Source organism: Pipistrellus kuhlii, unplaced genomic scaffold (assembly GCF_014108245.1).
Source record: "Pipistrellus kuhlii isolate mPipKuh1 unplaced genomic scaffold, mPipKuh1.p scaffold_m20_p_11, whole genome shotgun sequence".
Taxonomy (NCBI): Eukaryota; Metazoa; Chordata; class Mammalia; order Chiroptera; family Vespertilionidae; genus Pipistrellus; species Pipistrellus kuhlii.
The window spans coordinates 34,968,858-34,990,833 of NW_023425416.1; the positions used below are offsets into that span (position 1 = coordinate 34,968,858).

At 38.8% G+C, this 21,976-nt stretch overlaps 1 protein-coding gene and 1 long non-coding RNA gene across 4 annotated transcripts in view; one reads left to right on the forward strand and one right to left on the reverse strand.

Moving 5' to 3' along the window:
• The window catches only part of ZNF385D (zinc finger protein 385D), a 663,079-nt gene that overhangs the window by 295,693 nt on the left and 345,410 nt on the right, over window positions 1-21,976 (reverse strand). The window lies entirely within an intron of this gene.
• Window positions 1,459-20,967, forward strand: LOC118715398. The gene is made up of 3 exons (XR_004986878.1): window positions 1,459-1,469; window positions 6,783-6,789; window positions 20,857-20,967. It is a non-coding gene; the product is annotated as an uncharacterized LOC118715398 (long non-coding RNA).

Sequence of the window (21,976 nt, forward strand, 5' to 3'; positions counted from 1 at the left end):
CTGTGTGTGTGTGTGTGTGTGTGTGTGTGTGTGTGTGTGTGTGTGTGTTATCCCATTTGATAACCAATGACTGGCATTTCATTGTTATTTGCATTTATGTTTCTTTTACTGATAGGTTAATGTTGCTTTTTAAGTATTTTTATTGATTTCAGAGAGGAAGGGAAAGAGAGAGAGAGAAAAAAAATCAATGATGAGAGAATAATTGATTGGCTGCTTCCTGCACACTCCCTACTGAGGATAGAATCCACAACCCAGGCATGTGCTCTGACCAGGAATCAAACCATGACCTCCTGGTTCATAGGTCGACACTCAACCAATGAGCCATGCTGAGGAGGAAATAGGTTAATATTTTTTTATAAAAGAAACATTTTTGTGTATCTGTGAATTCCTCTTCATCTCCCTTGTTCATTTTTTTTTATTGATGTTTAACTTTAACCAAAGAATTTGATGTAATTTATAAGTAAAATAACAAACTTTATTTGAGCTTCTGGAAATATAATTTCTAAATGGAGCATCAGCAATTAGCATAACAGAGAAAATAAAGCTACTCTATGCAAGTGATGTTCACAAATCATAAAGGAAATGGAACATTTTCTTTTTACAGCTTTTAGGACCCCAGGAGAAAGGCACAGTTGCTACCCCTTTGGGCAGAGACTGATAGTGCTCTCTTCTGTCCATGGATGCAGCTGGATTTCAGAGTGAAGATTAGATGCAGAAGGGCTCCCAGTCTCCTTCCCATCACCGCTGACCTGCGCTGCACCGGAATCCTCGCAAACATGTGCTGTGAGCTTTAGATATGATTTTCTAATCTCCCTTGGCCCCCGAACATGCTGCTTTCTCAGCCTTCTCACCACATGGGATCATGTTGCCAATAGTGTCTTTGGGATAAATTTGAATTCATCAGGCTGGAATTTAATTACATTACGCAAACTAGAAAATGTCCCCAGCAGGCTTCGAGGGAATAGCTTCTGTATGCAACTGCAATGTCCTATTTTGTTTAAAATATTTGCATTTGGAAAAACCCACACTGACTCCAACCCCCTTTTTGATCTTTGTCAGGAAGTTGTTTTCATCACATTGGCCTGAATTTACTCTCAGTAAAAGGTAAATATTGAAAAAATGTTTGCATAACTTACTTTTCTCTATTCTACATCCTTCCCAAATGCCTGTCTCTTTAACCGGTTGGGGCAGGATGGTAAGAGGAGATGGACAAGCATCACTTTCACAAGGTATTCCAGTGCCATAGACACTGGAAAGCAGTAATCACGTTCTGAATAGAGCATTCTGAGTACAAAGGGAAGAAAGGCTTTCAAAATGCTCAAACTGAAAGCACTAACAGGAATTTACACTTGGGATCATTATGACATTTGTGAAGTGCTCATACTGTAGATTGTACCTCTTGGCCTCCAATTTTCACCCCTCCCCATAACTATGCCCTTTGCCATGTAACTTTCTAGTTCCTCCCTCTAGTGGGCATGTATTTCAACCTCTGCCTTATTTGGGACTTGGTCTTGTGACCACTTTTGACTAACAGAATGAATGCAGCATATATTTAAATATATTTAAATAATTTTCATTTATTTCAGAGAGGGAGAGAGAGATAGAAACATCAATGATGAGAGAGAAATCGATTGGTTGGCTCCTAGTCACCCCACTCTCAGGATGGAGCCCAAAATCAGAGCATGTGCCCTGACCAGGAATCCAACCATGACCTTCTTGTTCATAGGTTCATGCTCAACCCCTGAACCACATTGCCGGCCTGAGCCCAGCTCTCTTATGCCTCCAGTATCACTATGAGAAGAACCTCCCTGGGCAAGCTTGCTGGTCCAAAGAGAATGAGAACAGAGACAACACTGCAGGCTTAAACCCTATGCTTAGAAGCAGAGCTGTCCAGAAATCATAGTCTGAAGCAAACCCATGAAGCTGAGCCCAGTGTGGATCCATTAGACCTCAGGCAATATGCATGATAGGCAGTGAGAGTCCAAGAAGAAAGACCATAGGTGACTGCTGTTTTAAGTCAATGAGTTCTGGGATGGTTTGTTAAATAGAGATACAAAATAATGCAGTATCTTAGAAGTTTTACAACTTTCAACTTACACACTCAATGCAAACATTAAAAAATCTTTAGTGAGCAAGAATGCCAGTTGGTGCCCTTCATGCAGGAATGGGGATGTTCCATTTTCTCAGGTTCTTGTGTGTAGCTCCAGACTTGTGCCTTCCACTGGAAGCATATCTATTCATTGTCTTTTAAAGCAACATCTCACAACAAATACCCTTTTATTCTCCCTCCTCAATGCACCTTGCCATCTCTCTTCACAGATCCTCTCAGCTATTCACCCTTTTCCTACCCACAGAGATGCCAAGAGCCTGGGAGAAATGTGGTGATGGTTGAGTTCAGAAATAAAGCAAGCCTTCCCATTACCTTTTTGTCTTGCAGGGGTAATCTTAACAGTGAAGCTCTCCCTAGTCAACCAGGCAGCACTTGGAAGATACAAAGGAACAATTCTGATTTCAGGGCATGGCTCATGAAAAATAAAATCTACAATCTCAGAAAAACACATATGTACCCCCATCTGAAAGGAAGCAGAGAAATCACCTCCCATAGCTTTATATAATTTCTGACTTCTCATGATAGAAATGAGGAACATGTTAATTGCTTAATGGCATTAAAAGTAAATTGATTTTAAAATGTTTTCATTGATTTTAGAGAGAGAGGAAGAGAGGAGGAAAAAGAGAAAGAGAAATGCTGATGAAAGAGAAAAATATTACACTGATTAAATGCCTACTGCACACCTCCTACTGGGCATTGGACCCACTACCAGTTATTTTGCCCTGACTGGGAATTAAACCAGCTATGTTTTGGTGCAGGGGTCAAAAATCAACCAACTGAACCACACTGGAGAGGGCAAAAATACATTAAAAAAATACAAATTCTCCAGTAGTCATATTGTGACATAGTTTTACCAAAATCATTAAGCCACCTGTGACTAAGTGTTTTATAAACAGTCAGAAAACAGAAGAAAAAATATTGTTATTAAAATACTATTGTATTTTAGCCCAGGACAGTGGGGGTAGCTGGGTGGGTGAAAGAAGGTGGTGTCTGATCAATGTGTTGCTCTCACATGTTTTTCTCTTTCCCGCTCCCTTTCTCTCTCTCTCTCTAAAAAATCAATAGAAATATTTTTAAAAGACTATTTTAATAAAGCAAAATCACTATCTGGCACGTAGCCTGGAACATTACTAAATGTGGACCAGCTCCTATTAATATCCCTGCTGTCCTAAGAACAGCAAACCTCCCCTGGTTCGTTAGACAGAACTAAAACTTCCCACAGAAAACCAGGTTGGACAAGGAACTACACTTTTAGAAACACTCAGGAAATGGTGATCTGCCGGCTGACAGGGACAGAGCATACCGCTTTTAGCCTGGAGCAGAAAAGAAATCAACCCCACTCCTGGCTGAACACAGACAGCTGCCTAGGGATTGACACCTCGCACAGGACTTGGTCAGCATCAGTGAAAAAGCCACAGGCATCAGTGTCCTTAAGCATCATTGGTTGTTTTGGGATATAAACATGATAAATACTCCATGCTCTGCAACACACAAGAGAGCAGATTATTTAAGTCAGATTCATTTCTATCTTCATGATCACGAGCCCCAAATGGTACAAAGGTTTGCATTCAGGAACATGTCTAAATAGCTCACATGATGAAATGTACTTTTTTCTGCTTTTTAAAAAGATGGGGAAAGAAAAATTTTAGAAAGGATTATTGTTTCCCTGCCAGCGTGGCTCAGTGGTTGAGTGTTGACCTATGAACCAGGAAGTCACGGTTCGATTCCAGGAGGCAGCTGATCAATGATTCTCTCTCATCATTTATGTTTCTATCTCTCTCTTCTCCCTTTCTCTTCCTCTCTAGAATCAATAAAATATATTTTAAACAAGAAAGGGTTATTGTTTCATTTCTAGAAATTATATGACCCAAAGCATAGTATTTAGTTTATTACATCATAGATATAATAAAAAGGCAATTGAAAATTGATTGCAATTAGAGAATTTAGCATGTTGAGTTTATATAATAGCAATTTTTGAACATTGGAAACAAATATTATTTTTTCTGATTTAATTTATATCTTGGAGAAAAGGAAAAGGGTTGAGAATTAACACTATCTTCTACATTGTACCTACTTTACATGTGTAAGATTGTTCAATAGGGTAGAGTAAAAAAGATCTATTACAAAAGAGTAAGGAGAGTGTGATGCACATGACTGCTTAGAAATCAAGGTCTCAGCTCCCTAGACATGTTTATATTGGTTTCTGAGCATGGCCTTATTTAGAAAACTCTATAGCCCATTGAAAAGTATAAGGATCTACTAACTCAATTATTCAAAATAATTTTTTACTCAGCATAAAGAACAATGCGCTTATTTACCTCTTGGGCTACATGAAAGTGACTGTGGGGACCTAACTAGTATATCAGTGAATAGTACACATACACCCAGAAGCACACAAGCATCTATGCAGGAAATAAATGCTGCTGGGGAGCCAACAGCAACAATAATAACAACAAACACATAGCACTTACCATGTGTCAGGCACTGCTCTAAATACTACCATTAACTATTTTAATCTTCCTAACAATCCTGAGAGACAAGTTTCACACATTTCACAGGGAAGTAACAGCTTAACAGAGTGCTAACGGCCAAAGTGAATATGAGATGAAAGGCATAAAATCATTGCAACTTCTATCAAGGGAGCCATGTCACAGTTGACTGAGTTTTTCTTTGACATTTCCCTCTCTTCCTCACCTCTTTTTGTTTCTACTGCTCAACCTGTGTATTCTTGTCTTGATATTCTCCATTTATAAATTTTATATTATACTAGAGGCATGGTGCATGAAATTCATGCACTCAGAGGGTGATGGAGGGGGTTTCCTCAGTCCAGCCTGCACCCTCTTGCAGTCCAGGAGTCCTTGGGGGATATCCAACCTAAGCCTTTAGTCAGATATCCTTAGCACTGCCGTGGAGGTGGGAAAGGCTCCTGCCATAGCAGCTGTACTCATCGGACTATGAGCCCAGCTTCTGGCTGAGGGTGCTCCCCCTCTGGAAGCACACTGACCATCAGGGGGCAGCTCCTGCATTGAGATATCTGCCCCTGCTGGTCAGTGTGTGTCATTGGGACCTGTGGTTCTGCCGTTCAGTCAATTTGCATATTAGCCTTTTATTATATAGGATACTAGTAGCCCTGTTCATGAATCCATGCACCAGCTCCTCTCTGCAGGGCCTGGCCGCTCCACACCCAGAGGCTCTCCATGGACCAGAGGCCCATCTGCAGCTGGGCAAGGAACTCTTGCCTCGCAAGGCAAGCTTTCCCCCCACCCCTGGCTGATCTGTGCCAGCTGCCCACTGGCCCTCTGTGGCAGGGGTAGAATGCTTGCCTAGTTGTCGGCAGGCTACTCTGTCCGTTTTCAGTGGCTGCCCCCACTGGGACTGGGGGACTCTCACAGGGCTGAGAAGACTGGGCACAGCCATCTTGTGGCTATGGGTGCTGCCATCTTTGTGATGGAGTGGTGGTTAAGTTGCATATTAGATAGGATTATCATGATTTAGTTACTGAAAAATATGAATATGTTCCTTTTCCTTATATTAAGAATAAATTTATTGAGTACTCATTTTATCTTTCTCTTTAAATACTTAAGGTATGTTAAGGGCCAATAGTAGTACACTCATGAAAGTGCCAGAGAGTACCTTCAGAATGTCCACAGGTGCAAAATTAGCGCTCCTAACTACATCCACATAGAGTAATCCACATGGCCTTCAAGGAGCTACTATATTGTCCTAAAAAGACACCCCTTTTTCTCCAACTTTCACCTTAAAAAACTTTTCCTGTAACCACCTCCATCAGGTGACTAATAACCATATTCATAGATTAACAACAACAAAATCATGGACTTCCTGTGAGGTCCATCATGACTGCTGGCTGTGTTTCCAAAGTTGTCACAGCAATTACTAAGTTGTATGGAGATGCTAGGAGATTATAACAGAGAGAAAACTCAGAAGAGGGAGGTAAGGTCAGCTATATAAATCTTTCAGAATATTAAAGGTACAGATAAATATGAAGTTCAGGAATAGGGTAGCTATCGTTTTCTTTAAAAAATTAAAGAGAGAAGAGGGAAACAAATGGACTTCAGTGAGATTAAAAAAAAAAACTAAAATAACAGCATTTTCAGATAAAGTACTGTCAGAAGGAAAGGGAGATAGAAATCTAATGTTTTCTTGCCTATGTAAAATGGGAAGCCTCTCTAGATCTAAAAATGAGGCATTGCATAAAATATGCCAGAAATTCCTAATTTATTTCATCTCCCTCTAGACCTCATCTGAAAGCCAACTATGTATAACACATATTAAATATATCGAAGGCTCTGCCAAGGAGTGTCAGGTCTTGAGTGTCCATACGATATGCAATATTTTGAGAAAACAAATAATTCTTTAAGAAAATCTTTTTTTTGTGTGAATGTTGGCTCCTTTATAAGTCATGTGGGACAAGTGTTTCATGACTCTCAGCTCTAATAATACCTCATATAAATTCAGGCCAGAGAATGACTAAGGATTCCTTGCTGTGTTAACAAGATGATCCAGACACCTGGAACAAACACTAAAGTCTTGTTACTATTATGATTCCTGAAGTCATAATACCAAAGGTTAAAAATATCTAAGGAGCATGGATTTTAGAGATTCATCCCTCTATCACACTGACTGAGAAAAGTTCTTACAAGTAGACCTCTAGCCCACAGGTCAAGATGAGTCCAATAACTGGCATCCCCAGCAATGTCACATGACCAAGAAAAATGCTTTAGCAATCAAAAGAAAGCTGAAAAAGCTAAATGGGGATGGAACAACCAGCAACTTTCATCACTCCTCAAACTGATGAAAATTGGCTCCCTCAAGAAAATCAGCTCCTCCTTTTTCTGACTTTCTCTCCTCTCCACCAGAGGAAAGACTCAGCCTTGCCATGTACCCTACATTCTCTGCTTCTTCTGAATAATAAAGCAGTCATTTTATGACTTGCATAAAAAACCAAGTCATTGCTCTCTCACCATCAAACGCACCATTAGCATAATTCACTCGGAGAAGATGCTGCCCTGCTTTTCACGGAGGTCAACAGCTCTCCTGTAAGAGCTGTGCATATATGCCTGTCAGGGGTATTCAGTATCTTGGGCAGCAGTCAGTGGTGCCTGCCAGGTGGAGGGCAGAATAGGAGCCCTTGTGTCTTTATGCAACATCAACATAAACTTTCCAAGCTTGGAACTGAGAGACGTGGTCGGAAACCTAGAGGGAATTTAGGGATCAGAGAATTTAGATACATCTTTTTTTTTTTTAAGTGAGTAAACTAAGGCTCCAAGATATTAACAGGTTTGTTCAATGTCATCCATTGACTCAAGACAAATAAGCTTCTCATTCAGGGTCTTTTCATCTAGACTCTGATCATTTTAATTTTTCATGTTATGGGTAGATCATCAATTGATGTATCCTTTTCCAATTTGTCTTTGCCTTTAAGCCTCTCCAGATTTGCTATCTGTGTGACTCTTAGCAGGTTGCTAAACATCTCTGAGGTTATTTTTTATATGTAACAGCATGCATCCTAATATATATGATTAATATAACTACTGTTTTTAGGATTATTTGGAGAATTAAATTAGATAACACATTTAAAAAAACATGGCCTATTACTTATCTTATGTAATAGGTATTTGATAAATATTAGTTCCCTATCATTACTGTTTGGGTGAGGATGATAAAGGCACTAAAATAATGAATATGTGGGTTATGATGTATATGAACAGAGGCTAAGAGGGAAAGTGGAACAGGAACTTAATTGAATCTGGTCATTTCCCATCCTGCATAATTAGGCTTACCTTCTTGAAAATTTGTTATGCAGTTATAATTGCATCCAGACTTGGGAAAGCAGGGTCACTAAAATATTCATGCCTCAACTGCAACTCCTACTCATAGTCCTACTGTTTTGCATGACCTTCATGCGATCAGTAACTGATCACTATTCTTCCTGATCTTCGGATCAATACTTCTAAATAGTCCTTTCATAGATGATAATTAGGAACCTTCATGTATTGTGATATTCTGGTGTTGTAAATAGAGAGATATCCTGTTTTCCCAAAAATAAGACAGTGTCTTATATTAATTTTTGCTCCCAAAGGTGCCCTAGGTCTTATTTTCGGGGGATGTATTATTTTTCCATGAAGAAGAATACCATACACATTTATTGTTAAATGAAAATAAAGGAAATTTATTACCTGTATACAGTATGGTAGTACAGTAATTGTCAACACAAACCAGCCAAACTGTGAATTCTACAGTATCAAGAATTTACTCATTTATTCATTGACAATCATGTCATCATCTTCTGGAACATCATCATAACAATCCAATCCTGAATTTCCTGGTGAATTTCTTGTGACTCCATTTCTTTCAGAATCAGTGAACCAAATCTCTCATGTTTAGCCTAGGGGGGGGGGCTTATTTTCAGGGGATGCCTTATATTTCACTCAGAAGGAAACCTGTAAGTAGGTCTTATTTTTGGGGAAACATGGGGTATCTGAAACAACCTGATATCTGGGTGACATAGATAGGCAATGAACAGCCATTAATTCAGACAGAATTTTATGGGGAAAGGTTTTACTCTGATCAGAGCTTCCATTAAATTCCATTTGAATTTAAATTCTCCCAGACCCTCAAACATTCCATCATACCAGTGGAGAGAGAAGAGCCCTAGAAGACACCATCCCTAAAAATCTTCCAAGGAGAGGGGCAATAGTACCTTCTCTTAGGAAGACAATTAGATATGATTACCCATTACCCTTCAGCAAAAACATTTTCAGAGGGGCCTGATTGTGTGTAGACTGTCCATATACAGCATGAGCCTAAAATGTCACCTGCAAACATCTCAGATGCTCTAACAGCACAGCCCTTGGAGAATCCCTCTCTCTCACTTCATTATGAACTAAAAATTTGTCCATTCATTCCATGTCAGGACCCTTACCCAGCCTTTCTGAATTCAGGAGGAGCAGCAGAGAGATATACAAAAGCACGAGCTAAAAACATGCTCTTCACAAAAATCAATTAAATCAAATAACTAGCCAACTGATCTTTTCCTGCACAAATGTGTGAATATTTATTTGACTGAGGAAACATTCAAAAGCTCACATTACATTTGGGGAAAGTTAAGCTTTTCCTAACATGTATTGATGGATCCACTTCCCATGACAAGAAGAATCCATATATTTAAAAGGAAACTATATTCAGCCATTGGATGGGTGTTTTTAAAAAATGGAAATGTCACTTACTACCCAGATCTAGGTGTGAACCATTTATTTACTCCCCTAAAGATATATCTTTTGGTGTTACTTTCAAGATAGCACCATAATCACATTTTATTGGCACCTGGAGTTACTAAGGCCGATGGAACCTCTGTTCTCCAGGGGTTAAAAGTGGTTATCAAGTAGTTTCACTTTAGCCCAGCCTGTGAGGCTCAAACCAGGAGGTCATGGTTTGATTCCTGATCAGGGAACATGACTGGGTTTGCAGGAGGCAGCAGGTTGATGATTCTTTTTCATCAGTGATGTTTTGATCTATCTCTCCTTCTCTTCGTCTCTCTGAAATCAATAAAAACAACACAAATATATACACAAATATATAGTAGTATACACATATATAGGTATATATATATGTATATACATGTATGTATATATGTAAAAAAGTTTCAATCTACTTTTCAGTACTAAGTAAATGTACACACTCACATAGATATAAAATCAGGGAATGAACTAGAGTGGGGAAGTGAGTACCCATGTTGGGAGCAAAATTTAAGAGGGCACTGAATATTTCAATAATCAATATAAAATTATTTTAATACAGATTTTCTAAAACAGATATAAAATAATGCAAAACAAAAAAAACAAAAACCCCAACATAATGAAGGAAGTTTAAATATCTATAGTAATAAAAGCATAATATGCTAATTAGACCAGACATCCTTCCAGATGAAGCCAAGGCTGTGAGGGAAGCTCAGGTCCTGGGTGCTAGAGGGAAGCTAGTGCCTGTAGTCAGGGGAAGGAAGGCCTACTCTTGCATGAATTTTGTGCATCAGGCCTCTAGTTTTAAATAAAGGCATAATCCGTCTCATTGATTTCTCTTTCTGCTTTAGACTCCAACATGACTCCACATACACAGCACTGTTACTGATTGTGATTTTTATTTAAAACTTTCATATTTTGTCATGGACATTGCTGCATTAAAATATATTGTATTAACATATTATCTTCTTTACTGTGGTTTTGGTGATCCCTTAAATTCCATGGCTGAAGCAAGTGTCTCACTTTTTCACCCTGGTTTGGCCCTGAGAGAGCTGTTCATGCGAGCTCAGCCCTATGACCTTCACTTGGTCCTCCCTACGGAGCTATGAGAGGTGAGTTGTGATAACTGAGTGTCAGAGTGCTTTAATAACTTTCCCTAAATCACCTGCTTAAGAGGGCAGCTGGCATGTGAACCCTGGTCCAGATCACACCTGAGGCCCACTTGTAACCTCTGCTACACTGTCTCTCCCTGTCTGTCCAGGGTTATCATAACACAATAGCACATTCAATTAGACAACTACCTAGTAAGTCCCTACTCGATATTCTATGGCACTTTGCTAGAAATCTGAAGATAAGAACACATTTCATTTAGTGTAGTCATGACCTATGGAAGCACACATTAACCTATTGGACTAACTGTCCTCAATGTGATCATCATAAATCATACTAAATAATACTTCCTTTCCATAGAGGTCATACCCTTGATGTGAGAAAGGGAGGGGAAAATGCAAGAAACACTGAGCATTTTATTTATCCCAAATGCTGATACTTTAGGATTTTGTTCTTTTAATACTCACCAGAGCATGTTTTTAATTGATATTGAGAGAGAGAGAGAGAGAGAGAGAGAGAGAGAGAGAGAGAGAGAGAGAGAAATATAGAGTGATTGCCTCCTGTGCATACCCCAACCAGATATCAAACACATAACTTCATTATGTGCCCTAACCAGGAATCTAACCTGCAACCTTTTTGGTGTACAGGATAGAACTCCAACCAACCAGGCTACCTGGCAAGGGCTAGGATTTATTTACCCATGACTTTTATTTACCTTTAGTTCACCTTTATAAAATCCTTGTGTGATACTGATAGCTTTATTATTCTAACAAAGAGATTTGCAAAGGTTTACAATCTGCTCAACATCACCAACATAAAGGATAAGACTGAGACCCTTAGCTTGCTCTTAACCCTCCTTTTCCAGAATTCCTCCCACAGAAATTGACAAGCTTCTCCGAATGCTACATGTGACCCTAGGCTTAGGGACTGGACCGGGCAAGGCTGGGACCCTGTGCCCTGAGCACACTGTGCTAGTTAATGGCCGGACAGGAAAAGGTTTTGTCAGTCCCAGACCAAGAAAGCAAAACACAGCTTAAGAGTATGGCACTATTCTAGGGAAGACAGGTTTTCCTAATCTTCATTGTTTGCTTTGGCATATTTCAGGTTTTAAACATATACAAATTCACTGCAAATGGGATATAGCGCCTCTGGCAAGAATGATCCAAAAGGCTTTAATCAGAAATTTTGCTCTCATTCCCAGTGCCCCGAAACCAAGTATCCTGGCTTCCTAAGTACATTATCTCTGACTCAATCTCTGCTAGGCCATCGGCGAGAAAAACAACTTTCAAATACCTCCCATTGTGCAAAGACTATGATCTGAAACAGCGCAACATCCATGGTGACAGAATAATCAGGCCATTTGTACATTTCTGTTTGGCAATTTATAAAACCAAGTTGCATCAGAGCAATTCTTTTAGCATTAAGCTTTGCCATGTCTGTGGACATATGCTAAAAAATGGAATGAACAGGTTGTGTGTGTGTGTGTGTGCGCGCGTGCATGTAAATGAATCATATCTTTTAAACCAGACACAAATTTCCAAGCTCAATCTGCAAATATATTTTCCTAAGCCCATGCATAGTAGATCATTGTGCTATTTTAGGAATTAAGCTATAGGGGAATAAAAGAAAAAGAATTTTACAAGCTACAACATAGCGGATTGAACATGTATTTATTTTTATTCCTGCCTGAAACCACACTGAAATGACAGCAAAGAAAAAAAAGAGAGAGAAAAGTATTAATCCACAAATTCATGATACAAACAATAATATATAAGGAAAGTTAACTCATTTTTGGAAGATAGAGAATGAAAGAAAAATGTGACCAAGCAAAGTAGTGGAAGTTGAAACTAAATATGCAGAAGAGTTAGTCACTAAGGAGAGATCAGCTTGTGAAACTTCCAGAACTTCCAGGAAGTGGAGGGTGAGATACCTCTCCAAAGGCATCAGTACAGCCAGAGAGCACTCTTCCTCTAACTTTTGCAGAAAAAAAAAGAAAAAAAAAGGACCTCAAAGACACACCAAGTAGAGGCATGATGCACAGAGAAGGGAGGGAGAAGTTATTAGTAGTAAAATAGTAACAGAAGTGTTTAATGAAAGTCTGAAAACTAAGTGGGAACAGGCACCCCATCCCTAAGCCCTTTGCTTCTGCTAATCCTGCAGACACCAATGGCCAGCACACCCAGGAACACACACACTCTACCCTGCAAGATATACTAGAAGCTGCTTTTCATGAGAAACAGAAAGATCCCAAGGAAATGCCATTCAGATGCCAACATTTTGGAAGCTGACAAGAAAAAAAGCAGCCTTCTATCCAATCACCCTACAGTGAAGGAAACCAACCCCACAGGTTGTGCTGTCAATTTTCTAATACCACATTCTTAAATACCCATGAACAGAAAGATTGTCACATATTTGAGGAAAGCCTCCATCATGAAAACCAGAGACCAAGATAATTGATAATAAAACTCAAAGAGAGTCAATCAAAGCTAAGAGCAGAAGGTTTCATTTTTATTTTTTTTAAAGAACAGTAGATAATAACCTAATAACCTTTGAGAAGTGGGAGTTAATATTGTATCACAAAAAAGGAGCAATCCGATACGAAGAAATGAAAATTATGATCGGAGTAATCAAATATTCAAGAGAAGCATTAAAAGGTAAAGGATTCTTCCAAAGAGTAGGAATAAAAAGACAATTAGATGGGAAGTAAGAGGGAAATGATAAAATTAGAGAACTGATTTACACAATTTAATATCTACCTAACAAGAGATGTGGAAATAAAATTGAGAATAGCAAGTTACAAAAATTAAATAACAGACAAATAGAAGGACATGTTCCTAGATCGTTAAGGCCCAAGTAAAATGTAAAAAGGATTCTCACTAAAGCACATTTTTAAGACACTATAATTTCCAAAGAATAAGCTCTTCTCTCCTTTTTCTCTCCACTGTAGGAGGCGATTTCACTCTAAAGAGGCCATGATCACACTAGAGGAGGCAGGGAATCCAGGGAACAGGAATCATGGGATCCAACAACTGCTACAAGGCTGGCAATTTCCAAGGTGATGGTTGATGGGATGTGTGATAAACCAGCCACAAAGGAAGCTTGGTCTAGATTAGGGCCAAAAGTCAGAGGATATGCGGAAGGAGAAATTAAAAAAGAATAAATCAGGAAGAGAATCTGACAGACTAGAGCAGTGGTTGGCAAACTCATTAGTCAACAGAGCCGAATATCAATAGTACAACAATTGAAATTTCTTTTGAGAGCCAAATTTTTTAAACTTAAACTTCTTCTAATGCCACTTCTTCAAAATAGACTCACCAAGGCCATGGTATTTTGTGAGAGAGCCACACTCAAGGGGCCAAATAGCCACATGTGGCTCCCGAGCTGCAATTTGCCAACCACAGGACTAGACCATATGCTCTTGAAAAGTGTGCGGAAAATTATCCCAATAGTGCTAAGCAATTGAAAAAATGAGAACGGTGTTCTAAAATAACAACAACAACAACAAAAAAAATATATATATATATATATAATTAAGTAGAAGTAATTATAGTCCATTACTTGACTTCACCATGAACAATATGTCCACAGGCATAATAAATAAAGCACAAAATACTGATTTAATTAAAACCATAATATAAAAATCTTTGGATGCTGGGAGGGTGTGTGAGCCATACACATTGGAATTCCAAACATAATGTATAAAGTTATAAATCAAACAAAAGCAATAAAGTCCAGTTATTAGTAAAATAAGAAAAATAAAATAAAACCCGGAAGAAGTATGCAGAGAATGGAAAGTGGTAGAATCTGATAAATAGGACTTTGAAGTGGGGACAGTCAGGGTAGAATGTTGGTCTTATTGTTGATCTAGATATTAGAGCACAATTTGTCTTTTAGCTTATGTGCATATGTTTATTTGTTAAACACAAGTTAATAAAAGGTCAAAAGCTTAATACATGCCTTCTTACTGAATTTTTGCAAATGCATTTTCCATAAAAATAAAGGAAGACATCACTAATTTACAAGGTCAGAAAACAGCCTCATTCACCTGACTTTAAAAATTTCTGAATTTACTTGTTTATTTAAAAACAAAAGAATAAAACACAATAGTAAATTAAATATGAAACAAAGATTCAGAATGCTTAAAGTATTTAGCAGGATTTTTACATTTTTATTACATTTATTACATGGACTGTGACAAATATATGGACATAATTCATGAATATTCTATGACCTTCATGTATATGGGTTCTTGGCTTCTTTCAAGTTGTCAGTGTTTTCTGAGTATGGCAAAAGGATAGGGTAAAGGAACTCCAAGCTCTTCAACAGGAAATTGATTGAGTATAATCAGATCTTAAAATAAAACATTTTGAAGCTATACCAGGCTGATCTATATGAAAAGATCTCCAGCAATCTGTAATAATAAAAGCATAATATGCTAATTAGACTGGATAGCCTAACAACCTTCTGGAAGTTTTTCCAATGAAGCCACAGTCGCAGGGGCAAAGGCAGAGGTGGTTAGAGGCAATGAGGCAGGCAGGCATGTGGTTAGGGGCAATGAGGCAGGCAAGCAGAGGAGGTTAGGGGTGATCAGGTAGGCAGGTGACCAATTAGGGGAGATGAGGCAGAAAGGTGAGTGAATAGAAGTGATTAGGCAGGGAGGATTCTGAGAGGATACAGGCCAGGCTGAGGAACCTCCCCCCACTGCACAAATTTTGTGTACCAAGCCTCTAGTTATGAAAGGATTTAAACATAAAGAATAGCACGTATTCTGTGATTACTTTTGTACACACAATACAAACACACAATTATGTTTGTGGATATACAAACTAATTTTGGGAGGACACTTATATTGCTAACAGTGTTAGCCTCTAGGGAAGAAATCTCAGGAGAAAGATTCATATGTCATTGTAAAATATTTAATACTCTGTTTTTTTAACCTTATATGCACATGTGGTTTATTTTCAATAAAAAAGTGAATCATAGCCAAAATCGGTTTGACTCAGTGGATAGAGCATTGATCTGGGGACTGAAAGGTGCCAGGTTCGATTCCGGTCAAGGGCATGTACATTGGTTGCAGACACATCCCCAGTAGGGGGTGTGCAAGAGGCAGCTGGTCGATGTTTTTCTCTCATTGACGTTTCTAGCTCTCTATCCTTCTCCCTTCCTTTCTGTGGAAAATTAATAAAATATATATTTTTTAAAAACACCTTAAAAAAAAGTGAATCATAAAGCTAAAATGCTGATATTTATGCTGATGGTTTTGAAATAAAACAATCAAGTTATGAAAAGGAGAAAAGGGCCCTGGCCAGTGTGGCTCAGTTGGTTGGAGCATCATCTGGTACACCAAAAAGTCATGAGTTTGAATCCAGTCAGGGTACATGTGCAGGTTGTGAGTTCAATCTTGGTTGGGTGAGTGCAGGTGGCAACCAACAGATGCTTCACTCTTGAATTGATGTTTTTCTCTCTCTTTCCATCTCCCTTCCTTTCTCTAAAATCAATAAGAGCATTACTCAGGAAAGAATTTAAAAAAAAAATTACACAGGAAAAAAGGAATTGTGATATTTATATAAAACTAACACAGAGTTATCTGTTGGTTACATGATTTAGAGTGTTATTATTTCTTCTTTCTAATTCTTGAAGTTTACAAAATTCCTATAGTTATTTTTATTACTTTTAAAGTAAAAAAAATACAATTGAAAAAGAAAAAAAAGAAGAGAAAATGGCATCCCTTTATCAGTTCTCTGGGGCACAGAAGATGTGCAGGCAGAATGCAGCTTTTCTGGAAGGAGGAAGTGAGCATCTGGGTATTATATTTGCAGATGGACTTCATATAAAGCATATGGTAGATTTTCTCAAGGAAAATTGTTGCTGTAGAAGCACAAGTTGCTATTTAAACCTCGGCAGACTAGGGCTTTCTAATTCTTGAGTTTTTTCTTTCCAATATGTGAATTAGGCATCTGCTCAGATTTTCTTAAGGAGTTTCCCCATTATTGAAATTCCTCTTCTTCTTTGTAAATACTGTATATTATAGAATGTGAAACTTTGATAGCTTGAATAGTCAAGAGGGGGGGTAATTTTTTAACTTTTCCTTTAGGGCTATTCATTTTTTTTTCTTTTTGCTCCCTAAGTTGCCAAATATGTTAAACAAGTGCAAAGGAAAACAAAACACACACAAAAACGCCATGAACCAATATGAAGATATTCACAACATCAAGCAGGCATAACACCAATTCAGAATAACAAGCAACTTCATTCTCAATTTATCAGAGGTTATATAGCTCGAGAAATCACAAGTACTTTTCATGGAAAGTAAATGGCTTTATAAAGGTCAACCAGAATTTGTCAACTTTATTGTATCTTTTCTGTTCTTTCTTTGGGTATATATAAGGAACACAACAGTGTTGTGTGTGTGTGTGTGTGTGTGTGTGTGTGTGTATGTGTGTGTGTGTGTGTGTGTGTGTGTGTCTATTTTTTAAATCTCTTTTCTGCAACAGGACTAGATAGAGCAATTGCTTTACTCCAGTAAGTTGTTTGGATAAGCTGTAGGTCCATTTTTAACAATAAACATGCCTTCAGTGGCTCAAACTAAGAAATAGACATGAGGTGTGCAGCACAGTGTGAGGCAGACAAAGGAGAACGACAAATATTTACCCAGGGAAAACAATGATAGATGCCAACGGTATTGCAGAATTGTCTTCACTACAGATAATTGCCCCTTTACATTTAGGGTTTTCACTCAAAGCTTTAGGAGAAACTCTCTTCCCCAAAGAAATCTGGCCCCTTCCATTTCCCATCCTGCTTTGGCAACAAAAATATGGAACTCAGTTAGTGCTTATGGTCCCCCAGGGGATATTTTACAAAACATTAGCAACTCTAATGGTTTTCATTACTTAATGATTTCTAACATTAGGTATCTGAATGATAGCAAAAGCAAAGTTTAGAAAGCTTAACAACTCTCAGGCTGCATATTGGGACTGACTTTAATCATTTTCTTATTCTCTTTCTCCTATTTTGCAACAAAATATTTTACAATCAAAAGATCAGGGCTCAAAGATTTAAAGGCAGGGGTGACTGTGGGTGAGTGGGTGGGAAGAGATCAATCAAAGTACTTGTATGCATATATGCATAAGCCATGGACACAGACAATAGGGTGTTGAAGGCCTGGGGTGGAGTATAGGGGCAAACTATAAAGGGATCAATGGGAGAAAAAAAGGGACATATGTAATACTTTCAACAATAAAGATTTTTAAAATAATTGTATTGTTTTGAGCAATTAGCTTCTCTCAGCCTTAAAGTCTCATATTTGTAAAATAAAATGGTGGGGCAAATAAACTCTGATGACCCTCCTGACTTTAATATCTATACTTATAATAGGGTAATATACAAATTAGCCTGGTTGCGGTCACGTAATGACTGATCAGCAGGAGGACGAGGTAGCAAACTATGAGCATCAAAGAGCCACAGGAGTGTGGGGCAGGGAGCTATGAGTGGCAGAGAGACATGCACAGTGGTGTGTGGGGCGGCCAGCTGAGACAAGAGGCAGTGAGCTACTCGTGCGTGAATTCGTGCACAGGGCCACTAGTTCAATGATAAAGATGTATTTTCTCTGGAGAGCACTTTGCACCCTCCATTAAAAGAATACAGAAATTTATAAAGTCATGGCAACCACTTTCTGCCTCTAAGTTTGTTTGGAGAAGAGATTGACATATTTCAGCCCTCGGGTAAAATCTGGCCAGCCACTGTTTCTGTGGATCACATTTTATAAGAATACAGCCATACCTATTTGCTTATTGACTATGGCTGCTTTCAGGCTACATTGGTAAAGTACTTAACCAGCCATCATCTGGTATGCAAAGCTAACAATATTCACTAGCTGGCTTTTTATAGAGTCAGACAATCCCTAGTTTAGAAGCTTCCTCAAAGGCCAAAGACTTTCTTGACCCCTACATGTAGTTGGGACCTGACACGTAAGTCCAGGTTGGAATGCAAGAGATGGGCACACACAGACAAAGATACATGCTCTCTCAGCCACTTCACATCCTGCTCACTCCTCAGGACAGACACTCCCCACCCACTTCAATTGAGCAATACCAATATTTGTATCCTTTACATTAGAAGACAAGCTTTCATTGGCACCATACAACTATATGAGGCCAAATCAGTGGTTCTCAACCTTTCTAATGCCGCAACCCTTTAATACAGTTCCTCATGTTGTAGTGACCCTCAACCATAAAATTAATTTCATTGCTACTTCATAACTATAATTTTGCTACTGTTAATGAACAGTAATATAAATATCTGTGTTTTCCGATGGTCTTAAGCTCTACAGCAGCAGTTCTCAACCTGTGGGTCATAACCCACAGGTTGAGAACCACTAGCAGGGTCACCTAAGAGCATCGGAAAATACATATATTTACATTACTATTCATAACAGTAGCAAAATTACAGTTATGAAGTAGCAACAAAAATAATTTTATGGCTAGGGGTCACCACAACATGAGGAACTGTATTAGAGGGGTGCGGCATTAGAAAGGTTGAAAACCACTGGGCCAAATGATTGTTTTCATCATCTTGAAATATTGTTCTCAGTTCTCCTTGCTGTGGACATTTTCATCTCTGAACAGTAGTCAAATGTTTTGGTTGCTCACTGATGTTTTTGAGAATCTGATAAAAGCCATGGGCCCCAGGAAAATGTGCTTGTATAATTTAAACAACATTTCACATCCAATTTTCTTGGTGGGGGTTGGATCACATTAGCACAAGACTTAAGAACACAGAACCACCATAACTTCTAAATGAAATAATTTGTACAATATTCTCACCATAGAGGCTAATGCTACTATATAGCATTGAAAGCATCATAAAGAATATCAGGTGAGGAACCAAAAGAACAATTTCATGCCTTGTCTCTGCTGCTACTAACTAGATATAACAGGCCACTGAAGCACTCCATGCTTTATGTCCATTTATTAATTAGTGAAAATAATTGATATCCTGCCTACTCATGGGCTGTGATAAGAATCAAATGAGGTATAAAGAGTAAGAGAAAATTTAATAAACCACATAACGCTTCCCATTTGAGTGGTGAGAAATATGACAGCCCATTTCACTGGAGGGAACAAAGGACCACAGGAGCTTTGTATTCAAAGTGTGATTCTCAGGCCAGCAGCATCAGCATCACCTAGAAGCTGGCCAGGCATGCAGATCCTCAGGCCTCTCCTCAGACTAAGCAAATCAGAATCTGCATTTTAACGGGGCTCACAGTAGATCTATGTGAAGGTCAAGCTTGAGGAACATGACCATGGAAAGGTCTCTCTGCAAAGTACCAACCATGGTGTAAGGCTGACCTCCTTCATTAAAGGCAACTGGGGCTTTGCAAAGTCAAGATGCAAAGAGATGAAAGCAAACAGATGTTAGATTTTAGAAGTGTTTCCTGAACAAGTCTGTGCTCATGGTGCTCGGGGCCTAGTGAAACTAAGACAAATCCTTACATAAACACAACATGCTGTGGGATGCTCTCCAACAGCTAGACCAGGTCGCTGCAATCCACAAAGAGCCGCTCTGTCACTGTGAGGTCATGGAATCATTGTCAGGGCAAGCTGTAGATTTCTATAGCTTCCTTTTATCTGAAAAATTGCCATATGAGAAGAAGCACATAGGTTTCCCAGTATTATCTCATTGATAGAGTAAAATTAGTAATAATTACGTAGGCTTTCTTGATTAGACTCCCTACCAGTACCACTTCTGCCTCTAAATTAGAAGTTTTAGAAAATAATAGGATCAGGGACATGTGGAGAGAGGAACAAAGAATGACTGGGGATACTTAAAAGAACAAAACAAACCTGCCACTGACAGTATAATGAAGAACCCAAATTGAGGGAGTATATCTGGGAAATTAGGGTTTTTTTGGATGACAGTAAAAATAGGAATTTCGGGGTGAAATAGGCAGGTTTGGGGGATTTTTAACATCAAAGATGTCCATGGAAAAAGTGCAGGCTGCAGAGCTGCAAAGGGTTACATGTCCATAAGACAAAGGAGTTGGGAGAGGCAGCAGTTACATTTCCATAAGAACTGGAGGTAGCAAAAGGTCTATCTTTACAAAATAAAGGAGAAAGAAAGCCCAGAGGAAATAAGAGAACAATGAGGGAGGAGGGCCTCACATGTCCCTTGTGAGGTTTTGACCTTTGAGCTCAGGAGTTACTATAGTGACCAAATCAAAGGGGAATAGCTACCAATCAGAGGGGATATCAAGGCACAAAAAATTGCAGCCTTTATAAAGGGGGAGGAGAGGGAAGAGGAGAGGTGGAGAAGGAGCTCAATGGGACTCTTTCTCCCTCCCTACCTAAAGTCTGTTCTGTGGGACTCTTTCCATGTGGGGAGGGGAGTCTGTGCTTGTTTCTCAATAAATTTCCACTTTGCTATACCACCTTTCATCCATGGTTTCATTCTTCAAGTCCACCAGACAAGAGCCTGGGAACCATCCTGCCCAGAGGAACATCAAAAATCCCCTATCAATAGAGGAAGACACCCTCTTTCCACCTTTCCATTCTTTGCATTGAGGTGTAACTTGCCAGGTTAGGAAGGCAGGAGTAGGGATGAGAAGGAAGGGAGATGAAATAACAAGTTTTAATGGAAAGAAAGGGGAAATGGATTGGGGCTTATACAATTAGGATCTTCTGATCTAGTAAGATCATGGGACATTCTCCATGGTACCTGGATTTGGGGCAACTGTCCTATTGAGATACAGAGGCAGGCACCAGAGTGCCACTCAGAGGGTAGAAACAAAGAGTAGATTGGCAGGTTTTGCCTCAGGTTTAAAGAAAGCCAGGTTCTGGATTATCTACTTCAGACCACCACGTTGAAGGAACAATAGGGGTCCAGAGTAGAATCTGTGTCTAGAGGTACAGTTGCTCTTATCTTTCATCTCTTAGAACCCTGGACATGGTGGATGGAAATAGAAAATAAGTCAATAGATGCTAACATAGAAACAGAGTGGAGTGTCAATGGGGGAAATATCTGTAATACCTTCAACAATAAAGATAAAGTTTAAAATATGATAACCTTGAAGCTGCTGTTGCTGCTCACTCTGGGGGTACAATAGAGAGGGCAGAGTTTGGAATAAAAGAAGCCTGGTTTTGAACCCCCATTCTGCTATTCACCATTACTATGTGACATCATGTATGCTATTAACTTCTCTGAGCTTCATCTGAAGACTACAAATTATTGTCACATATCACAAAACGTTATTATAACAGTTAATAATGAAATAATGAGTATGAAGTGTTGACAAACTGTGTATGCATTTATTCCTCCTCCTTTTGTACTCAGGCTCGGTTTGTTAGTCCATACTTACAGTCAGTACCCACTGGGTACTGAGTTATTACATAAAGATTCACTTAGGATCCTCAGTTACAACAGATTTAGTATATATACAAAGTGTCCCTCCCAAAAAAATGTATATACACTTTAACAGCTGATAGTTCGATTTTGAAAATGAAAT